The 16,962-nt window shown below is 38.3% G+C and overlaps 1 long non-coding RNA gene across 2 annotated transcripts in view; it reads left to right on the top strand.

Moving 5' to 3' along the window:
- LOC123332759 overlaps window positions 1-16,962 on the top strand; it is a 91,840-nt gene that overhangs the window by 57,046 nt on the left and 17,832 nt on the right. The window contains exon 4 of one of the 2 annotated variants that reach the window (XR_006549772.2): window positions 9,856-9,964. The exons of the other annotated variant lie outside the window; for it this stretch is intronic. This is a non-coding gene — a long non-coding RNA (uncharacterized LOC123332759). Of the gene's footprint in view, window positions 1-9,855; window positions 9,965-16,962 lie in introns of those variants that run through there. 2 annotated transcript variants of the gene reach the window in all.

The following is a 16,962-nucleotide window of genomic DNA, read 5'->3' as shown; positions in this document are numbered from 1 at the left end:
GTTAAATAAGCAGGGTGATAATATACAGCCTTGATGTACTCCTTTTCCTATTTGGAACCAGTCTGTTTTTTCATGTCCAGTTCTAACTGTTGCTTCCCGACCTGCATACAAATTTCTCAAGAGGCAGATCAGGTCGTCTGGTATTCCCATCTCTTTGAGAATCTTCCAGTTTATTGTGATCCACAACAGACAAAGGCTTTGGCATAGTCAATAAAGCAGAGATAGATGCTTTTCTGGAACTCTCTTGCTTTTTCCATGATCCAGTGGATCTTGGCAATTTGATATCTGGTTCCTCTTTCTTTTCTAAAACCAGCTTGAACATCAGGAAGTTCACCGTTCACATATTGCTGAAGCCAGGCTTGGAGAATTTTGAGCATTACTTTATTAGCGTGTGAGATGAGTGCAATTGTGCAGTAGTTTGAGCATTCTTTGGCATTGCCTTTCTTCGGGATTGGAATGAAAATGGACCTTTTCCAGTCCTGTGGCCACTGCTGAGATTTCCAAATTTGCTGGCATATTGAATGCAGCACTTTCACAGCATCATCTTTCAGGATTTGGAATAGCTCAACTGGAATTCCATCACCTCCACTAGCTTTGTTCGTAGTGATGCTTTCTAAGGCCCACTTGATTTCACATTCCAGGATGTCTGGCTCTAGGTCAGTGATCACACCATCGTGATTATCTGGGTCTTGAAGATCTTTTTTGTACAGTTCTTCTGTGTATTCTTGCCATCTCTTCTTAATATCTTCTGCTTCTGTTAGGTCCATACCATTTCTGTCCTTTTTCAAGCCCATCTTTGCATGAAATGTTCCCTTGGTATCTCTAATTTTCTTGAAGAGATCTCTAGTCTTTCCCATTCTGTTGTTTTCCACTATTTCTTTGCATTGATCGCTGAAGAAGGCTTTCTTATCTCTTCTTGCTATTCTTTGGAACTCTGCATTCAGATGCTTATATCTTTCCTTTTCTCCTTTGCTTTTCACTTCTCTTCTTTTCACAGCTATTTGTAAGGCCTTCCCAGACAGCCATTTTGCTCTTTTGCATTTCTTTTCCCTGGGGATGGTCTTGAACCCTGTCTCCTGTACAGTGTCACGAACCTCATTCCATAGTTCATCAGGCACTCTATCTATCAGATCTAGGCCCTTAAATATATTTCTCACTTCCACTGTATAGTCTCATAAGGGATTTGATTTAGGTCATTCCTGAATGGTCTAGTGGTTTTCCCCTACTTTCTTCAATTTCAGTCTGAACTTGGCAATAAGGAGTTCATGGTCTGAGCCACAGTCAGCTCCTGGTCTTGTTTTTGCTGACCGTATAGAGCTTCTCCATCTTTGGCTGCAAAGAATATAATCAATCTGATTTCGGTGTTGACCATCTGGTGATGTCCATGTGTAGAGTCTTCTCTTGTGTTGTTGGAAGAGGGTGTTTGCTATGACCAGTGCATTTTCTTGGCAAAACTCTATTAGTCTTTGCCCTGCTTCATTCTGTATTCCAAGGCCAAATTTGCCTGTTACTCCAGGTGTTTTTTGACTTCCTACTTTTGCATTCCAGTCCCCTATAATGAAAAGGACATCTTTTTTGGATGTTAGTTCTAAAAGGTCTTGTAGGTCTTCATAGAACCATTCAACTTCAGCTTCTTCAACGTTACTGGTTGGTGCATAGACTTGGATTACTGTGATATTGAATGGTTTGCCTTGGAAATGAACAGAGATCATTCTGTCATTTTTGAGATTGCATCCAAGTACTGCATTTTGGACTCTTTTGCTGACCATGATGGCTACTCCATTTCTTCTAAGGGATTCCTGCCCACAGTAGTAGATATAATGGTCATCTGAGTTAAATTCACCCATTCGAGTCCATTTCAGTTTGCTGATTCCTAGAATGTTGACATTCACTCTTGCCATCTCTTGCTTGACCACTTCCAATTTGCCTTGATTCATGGACCTGACATTCCAGGTTCCTATGCAATATTGCTCTTTCCAGCATTGGACCTTGCTTCTATCACCAGTCACATCCACAGCTGGGTATTCTTTTTGCTTTGGCTCCATCCCTTCATTCTTTCTGGAGTTATTTCTCCACTGATCTCCAGTAGCATATTGGGCACCTACTTACCTGGGGAGTTTCTCTTTCAGTATCCTATCATTTTGCCTTTTCATACTGTTCATGGGGTTCTGAAGGCAAGAATACTGAAGTGGTTTGCCATTCCCTTCTCCAGTGGACAACATTCTGTCAGATCTCTCCACCATGACCTGCCCATCTTGGGTTGACCCACGGGCAATTAGTTTCATTGAGTTAGACAAGGCTGTGGTCCTAGTGTGATTAGATTGACTAGTTTTCTGTGAGTATGGTTTCAGTGTGTCTGCCCTCTGATGCCCTCTTGCAACACCTACCGTCTTACTTGGGTTTCTCTTACCTTGGGTGTTGGGTATCTCTTCACAGCTGCTCCAGCAAAGCACAGCCATTGCTCCTTACCTTGGACAAGAGGTATCTCCTCACCACCGCCCTTCCTGACCTTCAACGTGGGATAGGTTCTCTAGGCCCTCCTGCGCTGGCGCAGCCAGGGCTCCTTGGACGTGTGGTTGGTCCTCCCGGCCACCGCCCCTGGCCTCGGGCGTGGGGGCGTGGGGTAGCTCTACCTGTGTTAATTTCTCTTAATTATTTCTTTTTGCTTATTCTCTGAAAGTTTCTATTTGTGTGTTTGGAGTGCTTTTTAATCCAATTGTCTAGGGCTACTTCCTGGAATTTCTCTACTGGTGAGAGCGAATGTAGCAAAGAGCTAAATAGTCATATTTTTAGACTATCTATGTTTGAATGTATGAATATGGATAAAGATAATATTAGAAATCTACTAACCCTAGGGCTGAAATGTCTATAGATAACTTTTTTCCTCCCATTGTTTTTTTTTTTTTTTTCCCCCCCTGTTGATCTTATGTTCTTTTCCTCTTTATTTTAGCTGCCCATGTGTTTTGGTGTATAATGTGGGTTTGTTCAAAAAGGCTAATGCCTTAAATAGGAATGAAGGCAAGTATGAGGTGACTAGGGAGTTCACAGACTGTCATTTCCAATTTATCTGAGGGCTTACCAGTAATTGAATAATAGTTTCTCTTCAACATAAGACTCTGAGGAACACTGAGGATCAGGAAATCTTCAAACTTAAACCTTGATTTTATCAATACAAGGATGTATTTAACAATGTAGTTTACCTATGAGAAGGACTATTGGTACCTTGGAGAAGAGAGTAGTGTTAAGTAGAGGTATCACTGCCAATGCATGCCAATAATACTGAATATGATGAGATTTCAGACATGCCAGAAACAAGGGCAAGCAGCATGGGAAATGATTTAAAAGGACTCTTTAGATTTGAAAATAGTAAACATCCCAGTTGGAATTATTTTAAAAATTTTCTCTGTAAAAAAAAAAAATCCAAGGAGTGGTATTAGATGATTCAATTAAATGTTCAGACCTGGACCATTGGCAAGGCAGGAGTAAAAGCCTTGGATATGTAAAAGCCCACAGAGTGTCCATAGTATTTAGTGTTTGTTCAGTAGACTGATAAGAGTTTCATAAACTGAGAATTATCAAGCTTTAACTTGAGACTGTATATTTCTCTTCTATTTTTTTCCTATGTCATTCTTTGCTTTTTCAATACTGCCATGAATAATTCAGATGCGTTTTACTGTTAGGATATATAAGCTGAATCTGAGTGTGGATGCCACTGGTTAAGATTTGACCAGAAAAAGCTTTCATGGAATAAGGGTGAGAGCAGAACGTTGGTGTCTGTGGGTAGTTAGGAAGGTCAGTCACTGCCTTAGTGACTAGATTGCCATCTTCAATGGACCGCGGGTTGCATGAGTACCCTTACCGCCCAAATACTCCCACACTAGGATTTTTTATAAGATCAGTTTGCCTTTTTCAGGCTGGTATCTTTGTCCTGTGCACAGAACACTTTGACTATAGAAAAGAAGCAATTCTCTGAAAAACTACATTCCAGAAAGAATATACAAAAAAAAAAAAATCAAAATTGAATTACAAGAGTATCTGATAAATTTTAGAATTTCTAAGTACACCTGAATTGAAATTGAGGGCCTTATTAACTCAAAGAAACCCAGGGAAATGGAGATATGCCTGAGACCAATAAGAATATGTAAAATAATGTTTTACATTAATGATTATAAAATTATGAGAACTTCTTTTCAGAGCTTGAAACATTGTCATTAAATCTGTTTATAGTTCAGTCGCTCAGTTGTGTCCAACTATTTGCAACCCCATGGACTGCAGCACACCAGGCTTCCCTATCCATCACCACCTCCTGGAGTTTACTCAGTCATGTCCATTGAGTCAGTGATGCCATCCCACCATGTCATCCTCTGTCGTCCCCTTCTCCTCCTGCCTTCAATCTTTCCTATCATCAAGGTCTTTTCAAATGAGTCAGTTCTTCACATCAGGTGGCCAAATTATTGGAGCTTCAGCTTCAGCATCAGTCCTGCCAATGAATGTTCTGGACTAATTTCCTTTAGAATGGACTGATTGGGTATCCTTGCAGTCCAAGGGACTCTCAAGAGTCTTCTCCAGCACCACAGTTCAAAAACATCACTTTTTTGGTGCTCAGCTTTATAGTCCAACTTTTTTTATAGTCCAGCTCTCACATCCATACATGACTACTGGAAAAACCTTATCTTGGACTAGATGGACCTTTGTTGGCAAAGTAATGTCTCTACTTTTTAATATGCTGTCTAGGTTGGTCGTAACTTTTCTTCCAGGGAGCAAGCATCTTTTAATTTCATGGCTGCAGTTACCACCTGCAGTGATTTTGGAGCCCCCGCAAAATAATGTCTGTCACTGTTTCCCCATCTATTTGCCATGAAGTGATGGGACCAGATGGCATGATCTTAGTTTTCTGAATGTTGAGCTTTAAGCCAACGTTTTCACTCTCCTCTTTCACTTTCATCAAGAGGCTGTTTAGTTCTTCTTCACTTTCTGCCATAAGGGTAGTGTCATCTGCATATCTGAGGTTATTACTATTTCTCCCAGCTCTTGATTCCAGCTTGTGCTTCATCCAGCCCAGCGTTTCTCATGATGTGCTCTGCTGTATTAATTCTATGGTAGGTATTTTTTAGCATCAGAAAGCCTTGGTGGTGAAATCAATGAGGAAGCTAAAATTGATGGATCGACTATGGGAGAGTGAGAAATGCTTAAAGTAAATTTTGAATGGATGTGGGTAGAGAACTTATGCTTTAGGTTAGGTTGTTAAGGGACTCACAATACTCTCATTTTCTCGGTAAAAGTATGAAAAAAATAATGGGAAAAATAGAAGATTTTTCTTTGGGGCTAGTTAAGAACAGTGACTCCAAGGAAGCATTGATAAACTGAATTCTGTAGAGAAGCAAAACCCTTCATAGGACAGCAGAGAGTTGCAGTGCTGTCTTTAGAAATGAGCAGAGGGAAGAATGGGCTTGCCACAGAAGGAGAGTATTAAGAGGGACTAGAGAGTGTTAACTGAGTATGAATGACTTATGATTTTGAAGGATGGTATAAAGCTCCTGAAAAACTCCAAATGCAAAAGTAAATCATAAGGTTTACTTTTTAAATAATTCTAAGGTCTTCTTCACTTCTGACTTTTGTACAGGGAGCAGCAGTGGAGAAGAGACTAGAACATGGAAATCAATAATCTATTGTTGAGATTTCTCATAGTACTTGGGGTCTGGGGCTGTGCCTGTATTAAATCTAAGCATAATCTAAAATTTTATGAAATGTCAACCCCATTCCCTCCCAGTTCAAATAATGACAAGATAACAAAATGCACAGTCACAAGAAATTCTGACTTGGGCTAATCATGGCTGAATTCAGACTAATTGAAGCTGGTCCAAATGTCACACAACTTGATGGAAGGAAGAACTTCAATGGCACATGAGTTTTCCTGTAATAAAGAATATAGCAAAATATTATTTTTCTGTCTCTGGAAATTTACAAAAATTTCTAAAATAATCTTAAAAATGTAGATAATTAAAAAACTGTGACCCCCCTCAAATTAACAGAAAATGTAACTAAGCTACCCAGATTTAATATGTTATTGAATCTAACATTCAAGCATCTTCAGAACAAGCATTTTAACTATGTTAAACATTTCAGGGAAATATTTAAGTAAAAATTAGTAATGTAGAGAAATTAAAACAAAAATAGAATTAAGTACAGATTCTATAATATACTGAAATCTGTTAGACATACATTGGCTGGGCCTAATAATTTGGAGACTGAAGAAAAAGAATCTTTGAACTTGAGGGTTCAGTTCAGTTCAGTTCAGTCGCTCAGTCGTGTCCGACTCCTTGCGACCCCATGAACCACAGCACTCCAGGCTTCCCTGTCCATCACCAACTCCGAGTCTACCCAAACCCATGTCCATTGAATCAGTGATGCCATCCAACCATCTCATCCTCTCATCCTCTGTTGTCCCTTTCTCCTCCTGAGCTAAATCTTTCCCAGCATCAGGGTCTTTTCAAATGAATCAGCACTTCGCATCAGGTGGCCAAAGTATTGGAGTTTCAGCTTCAACATCCGTCCTACCAATGAACACCCAGGACTTACCTCCTTTAGGATGGACTGGTTGGATCTCCTTGCAGTCCAAGGGACTCTCAAGAGTCTTCTCCAACACCACAGTTCAAAAGCATCAACTCTTCGGTGCTCAGCTTTCTTTATAGTCCAACTCTCACATCCATGCATGAGATAAAGAGAAATTACCAAAACTGCAGTAAAGAGAGAAATATTTGAAAAATATTCAGTATAGTATCAATGTCTTTTGTGATAATATGCAGTCTAGCGTACATGCAACTGGAGTCTCAGAAATAGAGATGTGAGAGAAAATAAAGCAGAATTTTAAAAAGTATTTTCTTCCTCTGAGAAAAATCTTTCCTTTGAGAAAAATCTTCTTTCCTTTGAGAAAAATCATGAGCCCACTGATTCAAGAACTTGACATACACTAATCAGGTTAAATAACCATTATGAACAAACTGTTGGGAACCAAGAGTAAAGAGAAAATATTAAACCAAAAAACAACAGCAAAGTAAAAGATGCATTATATACAGGTGAACAAGAATAAGAAATATGAAGAATTTGTCATCAGAACCAAGGCAAAACATGAAACAATGGAAGGACATCTTAAAATGGTGAAAGAACAAAAATAGTCAACTTAAAACTCTTTATGGAGTGAAAATGTATTTCAAAAATGAAAGCAAAACAGATTACTTTAAATAATGAAATCTAAGAATTTGTATCTGGCAAACTTGGAGTATATGAAATGCTAAAAGAATTTCTTTAGGCTAAACAAAAAGTTAACAGAAACTAGGATCTAATAGTGGAATGGGAAGAGTGGGTAGGTTGTAAAATTTTTATAAATATAAAGACTTATTTTTAAGAATTCTTTTTAAGGAAAATTATATGTTAAAAGCTAAAGTAACATATTGTCAAGTTTATAAAACATGTAGAAGAATATGACAGTGGCATAAAGGACAGCATAGAGATCACTAGAAATATATGGTTGTAAGGTTTTATTATGGCATAATATCAGTTCTGAATAGATTGTCATAAGTTTGAAAGGAATCTTTTAATTTTTATGGCGACCATGAATATTTACAGACACAACTCAAAAGGCAATAAAGGAGACAAAATAAATTATTTTTATTTTAAAACTCAGAGCAAAAAAGACAGGTAAGTAGAGGAAGAGGAACAAAGCACAACTAATTTAAAAAGAAATCAATTAGGAAGATGGCTGACTTAGATCTAACATTACTAATACTTTCATTCAACAAAAATGATCTAATCAATTTTTATATTAAAAAGAAGAGATTGTCAGACTAGATACAAAGCAAGATACTACTATGAAATGTATAAACCATGATAATAATACTCATGATAACTTTGCTATATTAATATCAGACACAGCAGATTTCAAGTAACATTCCAGTATTAGAGGAAAAGACATTCAATAATGATAAGAAGGTCATTTCATTAAGACAACGGAATCCTGCTAATAAGAACCTGTGGCCTAGGGAACTCTACTCAGTACTCTATAATGGCTATATGGAGAAAAAAATATATAAAAAAGTGGATATATATATATATATATATATATATATATATATATATACTGATTCACTTTGCTGTATACCTGAGACTTGCACATTGCAAATCAGCTATACTCTAATAAAAATTTAAAAGGAAAAAAGAAGACATAGAAGTCCTAAATATACACCTTATAACAGAAATTCTAAGTACATAACATTTAACAGGTACAAAAGAAGAAATATATACAACTGAAGTAATATTTGGAGGTTTTACCATTCCTTCCCAATAATTGAAAGAATAGACAAAAATAGTGATAAGAATATGAGAGGTTTGAATAACACTTTCAGTCAACAGGATCTATTAGACATTTGGGGACTTTAAACCCAATTAAGTCAGAATACACAATTCTTCTGAAAGGCATCTTGTATGTTCCTTAAGGTAGATGATATGCTGGGCCATAAAATGTCTCAAATGGCAAAGGACTGAGATCACAGGGTACATTTTCTGATGATGGTGAAATTATTTAAAAAATTAATAACATTCAGACATTCTGAAAGTTCACCAAAAGTTTGGAAAGGAGATAACATATTTGAAATAACAACTATGTTGATGAAATGACAGGGGAATTTAGAAAGTATTTCAAATGAATGATACATTGCAAAACAATGACATTTGTGGGATGCTGCTAAGGATTCCTTATAAAGAAATGCATGACTTAAAATCTGTGCATTAGAAAAGAAGACAGATTTCACAATCAGTGATGTGTTTCCATCCAAACTATCTAAATATTAAAGAACAGATTTAAAATGTGGAGTGAGGTTGTCACATTAGTAGACAGTTGAGGGAGGTGCCTCCAGTCTTAATTAAAAGTGCACAAGCTGAGTAGAGAAGACTTGAGTTGACACTCATGCAGCGTGATACCTCTCTTTCTCATCCCTACCCTATCAACTCTTCACACATAGACACATACATTTTTTCTCTCTGGAAAAGCCTGATGGGTAAGATAGCTAGAAAATCTTCAACCTGGGTGTGCTTTAACATCATGACATACAGAAAACCTGCCTTATTCAAGCATTTAATCAGTTGCAGTGACTCTGCTATGTGAGACCCACACATATTAAATATGGTAACCTGGCATGAAATGCAGGAAAAGAGGTAGTGCCTTCTCAACAGGGTGTAAAATTTTTATGAATCATGTATAAATGGGTTAGATTTCAGTAGCAATAATCTGTGGAGTCTACTCTTCAAAGCCACAGATCTGAGGAGGGACAACAGGAACAACTGTTCTTGAGAGCTACAATACTAACATATTTACTATTCTCTAGGTTAATCTCTTTATTATTTTCTAAGTATGTTGATTTTGAAATTAGTGAGTTTCCATGTTGTAGTTTCCTACTTAGACTTTCCATTGTCTAGGAGCCATGAGTTAGGATTGAGGAAATACTCCATGTGGTAGGATTATGGGAAGGAAGCTGGTCTGTGGGGGAGTTAACTGAGCGGTGCTTCGTGTTCAGGAACTTCTCCAGGGTGTACAGGTAGCTCCTCCACTATCCTCTTGAGATGTTTACGTCAATCTCATTGTTTCCTACACTTGACCGTTATACTCGTCTTTCAGTCTTAAGCTCTTCATTGTGAATAGGATGTCTTAACATTAAGAGGTATTTTATTAAGAAGCCTTCTTCTAGAGGGGGGGAAAACAAACATATTTGTTCAACTTTTGGAGAGACAAATTTCTGAGCTTTCAAACTTCAGAATTTCTAAGCAAATATTCATAATAATTTTGAACTCTATACATTTGAGGGACATCATGGAAAGAAGACAAGTGCCTGTTAAGCATGGAAACCAGGAAACCTATCCACAGTTCATTGTACAGATACCCAGATCATTTGTTGGAAAGCAGAATGCAGCCTGGCCCTGTTCTAGAGCCATCTGACTTGGACTCGGCAGATGGCATTTACTTATAAGCCAGAGAAAGGGGAGCACAGAAAGGAATCTATGTGTGACTGTTTTTCCCTTTCTACTTCATTGTTGTTTATTTTATTTATTTATTTTTTTTTGCTGTCTTTTTAAAAAAAATTTTTAACTTTACAATATTGTATTGGTTTTGCCATATATCAACATGAATCTGCCACAGGTATACACGTGGCGGATTCTGAACCCCATCCTGAACCCTCCTCCGTTCTCTCTCCCTATACCATTCCTCTGAGTCATCCCAGTGCACCAGCCCCAAGCATCCAGTATCTTGCATCTAACCTGGACTGGCGACTCGTTTCATATATGATATTATACATGTTTCAATGTCATTCTTCCAAATCATCCCACCCTCTCCCTCTCCCACAGAGTCCAAAAGACTGTTCTATACATGTGTCTCTTTTGCTGTCTCGTATACAGGGTTATTGTTACCATCTTTCTAAATTCCATATATATGTATTAGTATACAGGACTGGAAAAGGTCAGTTTTCATTCCAATCCCAAAGAAAGGCAATGCCAAAAAATGCTCAAACTACCACACAATTGCAGTCATCTCACACGTTAGTAAAGTAATGCTCAAAATTCTCCAAGATAGGCTTCAGCAATATGTGAACCATGAACTTCGAGATGTTCAAGCTGGTTTTAGAAAAGGCAGAAGAACCAGAGATCAAATTGCCAACATCCACTGGATCATGGAAAAAGCAAGAGAGTTCCAGAAAAACATCTATTTCTGCTTTATTGACTATACCAGAGCCTTTGACTGTGTGGATCACAATAAACTGTGGAAAATTCTGAACGAGATGGGAATACCAGACCACCTGATCAGCCTCTTGAGAAATTTGTATGCAGGTCAGGAAGCAACAGTTAGAACTGGACATGGAACAACAGACTGGTTCCAAATAGGAAAAGGAGTTTGTCAAGGCTGTATATTGTCACCCTGTTTATTTAACTTATATAACTTATTTAACTTATACATCATGAGAAACGCTGGACTGGAAGAAACACAAAGTGGAATCAAGATTGCCAGGAGAAATATCAATAACCTCAGATATGCAGATGACACCACCCTTATGGCAGAAAGTGAAGAGGAACTCAAAAGCCTCTCGATGAAAGTGAAAGTGGAAAACGAAGATCATGGCATCCAGTCCCATCACTTCATGGGAAATAGATGGGGAAACAGTGGAACAGTGTCAGACTTTATTTTTCTGGGCTCCAAAATCACTACAGATGGTGACTGCAGCCATGAAATTAAAAGACGCTTACTCCTTGGAAGGAAAGTTATGACCAACCTAGATAGCATGTTCAAAAGCAGAGACATTACTTTGCCAACAAAGGTTGGTCTAGTCAAGGCTATGGTTTTTCCTGTGGTCATGTATGGATGTGAGAGTTGGACTGTGAAGAAGGCTGAGCACCGAAGAATTGATGCTTTTGAACTGTGGTGTTGGAGAAGACTCATGAGAGTCCCTTGGACTGCAAGGAGATCCAACAAGTCCATTCTGAAGGAGATCAGCCCTGGGATTTCTTTGGAAGGAATGATGCTAAAGCTGAAACTCCAGTACTTTGGCCACCTCATGCGAAGAGTTGACTCATTGGAAAAGACTCTGATGCTGGGAGGGATTGGGGGCAGGAGGAGAAGGGGACGACAGAGGATGAGATGGCTGGATGGCATCACTGACTCGATGGACATGAGTCTCAGTGAACTCCGGGAGTTGGTGATGGACAGGGAGGCCTGGTGTGCTGCGATTCATGGGATAGCAAAGAGTTGGACATGACTGAGAGTCTGATCTGATCTGATCTGATACTGTATTTGTGTTTTTCTTTCTGGCTTACTTCACTCTGTATAATAGGCTCCAGTTTCATCCACCTCATTAGAACTGATTCAAATGTATTCTTTTTAATGGCTGAGTAATACTCCATTGTGTATATGTACCACTGCTTTCTTATCCATTCATCTGTTGATGGACATCTGGGTTGCTTCCATGTCCTGGCTATTATAAACAGTGCTGCTGATGAACATTGGGGTACATGTGTCTCTTTCAATTCTGGTTTCCTCAGTGTGTATGCCCAGCAGTGGGATTGCTGGGTCATAAGGCAGTTCTATTTCCAGTTTTTTATGGAATCTCCAGACTGTTCTCCATAGTGGCTGTACTAGTTTGCATTCCCACCAACAGTGTAAGAGGGTTGTCTTTTCTCCACACCCTCTCCAGCATTTATTGTTTGTAGACTTTTGGATTTCAGCCATTCTGACTGGCGTGAAATGGTACCTCATAGTGGTTTTGATTTGCATTTCTCTGATAATGAGTGATGTTGAGCATCTTTTCATGTGTTTGTTCGCCATCTGTATGTCTTCTTTGGATAAACCTCTATTTAGTTCTTTGGCCCATTTTTTGATTGGGTCACTTATTTTTCTTGAATTGAGCTGTAGGTGTTGCTTGTATATTTTTGAGATTAGTTGTCAGTTGCTTCATTTGCTATTATTTTCTCCCATTCTGAAGGCTGTCTTTTCACCTTGCTTATAGTTTCCTTTGTGGTGCAGAAGCTTTTAAGTTTAATTAGGTCCCATTTGTTTATTTTTGCTTTTATTTCCAATATTCTGGGAGGTGGGTCATAGAGGATCCTGCTGTGATGTATGTCAGAGAGTGTTTTGCCTATGTTCTCCTCTAGGAGTTTTATAGTTTCTGGTTTTACATTTAGATCTTTAATCCATTTTGAGTTTATTTTTGTGTATGGTGTTAGAAAGTGTTCTAGTTTCATTCTTTTACAAGTGGTTGACCAGTTTTCCCAGCACCACTTGTTAAAGAGATTGTCTTTAATCCATTGTATATTCTTGCCTCCTTTTGTCAAAGATAAGGTGTCCATAGGTGTGTGGATTTATCTCTGGGCTTTCTATTTTGTTCCATTGATCTATATTTCTGTCTTTGTGCCAGTACCATACTGTCTTGATGACTGTGGCTTTGTAGTAAAGCCTGAAGTCAGGCAGGTTGATTCCTCCAGTTCCATTCTTCTTTCTAAAGTTTGCTTTGGCTATTCAAAGTTTTTTGTATTTCCATACAAATTGTGAAATTATTTGTTTTAGCTCTGTGAAGAATACTGTTGGTAGTTTGATAGGTATTGCATTGATTCTATAAATCACGAAGTTGTGTCTGGCTCTTTGGAGCCCTGTGGATTGTAGTCTACCAGGCTCCTCTGTCCATGGGATTCTCCAGGCAAGAATACTGGAGTGGGTTGCTATTTCCTTCTCCAGGGGATCTTCCAAACCCAGAGATCAAACCCATGTCTCCTGCATTGGCAGGCAGGTTCTTTGCCACTGAGCCACCATGGAAGTTGTGACTTCCTCGTGACTCTTAGTGACTTCATAATGTCATGTTATTTTGAATGATGAGCATAAGCTTTTCCATGGTACTATAAAATATTAACAGACTTCCAGTAATGGATTTTCATAATAGATATCCTTTAAGAGCAAACTTACCTAGTAAGGAATGGCAAGATGTTATAGAAAGATCTGAGATGTGTGGAAGCATTATAGAGGAGGGGGTAGGAGTTGTCCATAGGAATACATTTTCTGGTAGTAAACAGAAGGTGATCATCTCTGATGCAACTGAGCTGTGTTTCACACCCCTACATGTTTTCTCCTGCAGGAAAATGGAAGCATACATTTCAGAAATTAGATAACATTTTTTTTTTTTTCTGTTTAGAACAAGGGCTACTCTCAGTATTTACATCTGTTGGGCATTCTTTCTATTTTCTTCTTTTACAATTCATATATTTGTGATGACTTTCCTTGTTCATTTAATAGTAGTTATGAGTACCAGGGTAGTAACTCAATTATCCCAAGATTGCTATTGAGTTATAATTTTGGATTAAGGGACTAACATTTCTATTTTACATAAAACCATGAGCATCACTATTGAATCTATAGCTATAAAATCTCCTTCTTTTTCATTTTGAGTTATGAATATTGATATCTTTTTGCTTGTGAAAATTTCAGTCCACTGATGTTAATGTCTGAGTTGAAATTGTATGGGGTGCTTATAAGTTCAACTAGAAGAAAGTTCCATGAAGTGAGAAGGATGACAGATACTCAGTGATTGATGAGTAGTGAGAATGATGCTCCTTTCACAGTACTGGAAAGTCTTTTGCCCCATTTCCTCTCAAGATTTCTGACTGTCCTATAATATTTAATAAACAAGTTAGGAATCCAGGTCTGATAGAGTAAAAGTGGATTTCTAGGTTCTTGATTTTTAGTAGTTATAAATAATCATACAGAAGGGGAACACATATTCATTTGAGGGAGACCAAAAATATGGGAAACATATTTGAGACCATGTGGAATATAAAGGAAATAAGTAATCCTTGGAAACATAGTTGATCTTGATAAGCAATGAGGTGTAGCTAGGCCTACTGTTTCATCTGTGGTGTGAGAGTTGGTCTCTTAAAACAAAGATTCCAGACAGCACAGACACAGCAATCTTTCATAAAATGTTTCTATTGAGAAATAGGACTTAACTCAAAAAACATCTTCTCGACAAAGAAAATAATCCCAAAGCAGTAAGTGGGGTACCCAAAATAACTCAGCATGCAAAGTTACTGCTTAAGGCACTGGAACTGAAGTCTTAACCTATATCTTATGATTGTCATAAGACAAACGGGTTTAAATTTAAAACTATTCTGTCATTAAATTTTAATGAAATGAAAGGCAACAAAGGTGAACATGAGGTGATGAACTAATAATCTCTCAAATCTCATTCAAAAAGCACTGAAAGCAATATGTTCATATAGGCAAATATATGTTTTCTGCATCCATTTACTGGGTTAAACTAGCAGGGTAGCATACTGAGACAAGATAGCATTAAAGAGAATTCCAATCAACTGCAAGTCAGTTCAATTCAGTCATGTCTACTTATTGGGAAACCATGAGCTTCAGCATGCCAGGCTTCCCTGTCCATCACCAACTCCCAGAGTTAACTCAAACTCATGTCCCTTAAGTCAGTGATGCCATTCAACCATCTCATCCTCTGTCATCCCCTTCTCCTTCTGCCTTCAATCTTTCCCAGCATCAAGGTCTTTTCAAATGAGTCAGTTCTTTGCATCAGGTGGCCAAAGTATTGGAGCTTCAGCATCAGTCCTTCCAATGAATATTCAGGACTGATTTCCTTTAGGATGGACTGGTTAGATCTCCTTGCAGTCCAAGTGACTCTCAAGAGCCTTCTCCAACACCACAGTTCAAAAGCATCACTTCTTCAGCACTCAGCTTTCTTTATAGTCCAACTCTTACATTCATACATGACTACTGGAAAAATCTTAGCTTTGACTAGCTGAACCTTTGTTGGCAAAGTAATGCCTCTGCTTTTTAATATGCTGTCTAGGTTGGTCATAACTTTTCTTCCAAGGAGCAAGCATCTTTTAATTTCATGACTGCAGTCACCACCTGCAGTGATTTTGGAGCGCCCCCCCCCAATTATGTCTGTCACTGTTTCCACTGTTTCCCCATTTATTTCCCATGAAGTGATGGGACCAGATGCCATGATCTTAGTTTTCTGAATGTTGAGCTTTAAGCCAACTTTTTACTCTCCCCATTCACTTTCATCAAGAGGCTCTTTAGTTCTTTTTTGCTTTCTGACATAAGGTTAGTGTCATCTGCATATCTGAGGTTATTGCTATTTCTCCTGGCAATCTTGATTCCAGCTTGTGCTTCATCCAGCCCAGCATTTCTCATGACGTACACTGCATATAAGTTAAATAAGCAGGGTGACAATATACAGCCTTGACGTACTCCTTCCCCTAACTGGAACCAGTCTGTTCTTCCTTGTCCAGTTCTAACTGTCACTACCTGACCTGCATACAGATTTCTCAAGAGGCAGCTCAGATGGTCTGAATTTCTCATCTCTTTCAGAATTTTCCATGGTTTGTGGTGATCCACACAGTCAAAAGACTTTGGAATATTCAATAAAACAGAAATAAATTTTTTACTGGAACTCTCTTGCTTTTTCAATGAGGCAACGGAAGTTGGCAACTTGATCTCTGGTTCCTCTGCCTTTTCTAAATCCAGCTTGAACATCTGGAAGTTCACGGTTCACGTAATGTTGAAGCCTGACTTGGAGAATTATGGACATAACATTACTAGTGTGTGAAATGAGTACAATTGTGTGGGAGTTTAAGTACTCTTTGGCATTGCCTTTTTTGGGATTGGAATGAAAACTGACCTTTTCCAAGTCCTGTGGCCACTGCTGAGTTTTTCACATTTGCTGGCATATTGAGTGCAGCACTTTCACAGCATCATCTTTAGGATTTGAAATAGCTTCACTGGAATTCCATCACCTCCACTAGCTTTGTTCGTAATGATGCTTCCCAAGGCCCACTTGACTTCACATTCCAGGATGTCTGACTCTAGGTAAGTGATCATAGCATCATGATTATCTGGGTTGTGAAGATCTTTTTTGTATAGTTCTTCTGTGTATTCTTGCTGCCTCTTCTTAATATCTTCTGCTTCTCTTAGATCTATAGCATTTCTGTCCTTTATTGAGCCGATCTTTGTATGAAATATTCCCTTGGTATGTCTAATTTTCTTGAAGAGATCTCTAGTCTTTCCCATTCTATTGTTTTCCTCTATTTGTTTGTATTGATCACTGAAGAAGGCTTTCTTATCTCTCCTTGCTATTCTTTGGAACTCTGCGTTCAAATGGGTATATCTTTCTATTTCTCCTTTCTTTTGGCTTCTCTTCTTTTCACAGCTATTTGTATGGCCTCCTCAGACAACCGTTTGGCCTTTTTGCATTTCTTTTCCTTGGGGATGGTCTTGATCCCTGCCTCCTGTACAATGTCACAAACTTCTGTCCATACTTCTTCAGGCACTCTGTGCATCAGATCTAATCCCTTGAATTGATTTGTCACTTCTACTGTATAATCACAAGGGATTTGATTTATGTCATACCTGAA

Source organism: Bubalus bubalis, chromosome 3 (assembly GCF_019923935.1).
Source record: "Bubalus bubalis isolate 160015118507 breed Murrah chromosome 3, NDDB_SH_1, whole genome shotgun sequence".
In the NCBI taxonomy this organism is placed as follows: Eukaryota; Metazoa; Chordata; class Mammalia; order Artiodactyla; family Bovidae; genus Bubalus; species Bubalus bubalis.
This window is presented reverse-complemented; position numbering and strand designations above follow the sequence as displayed.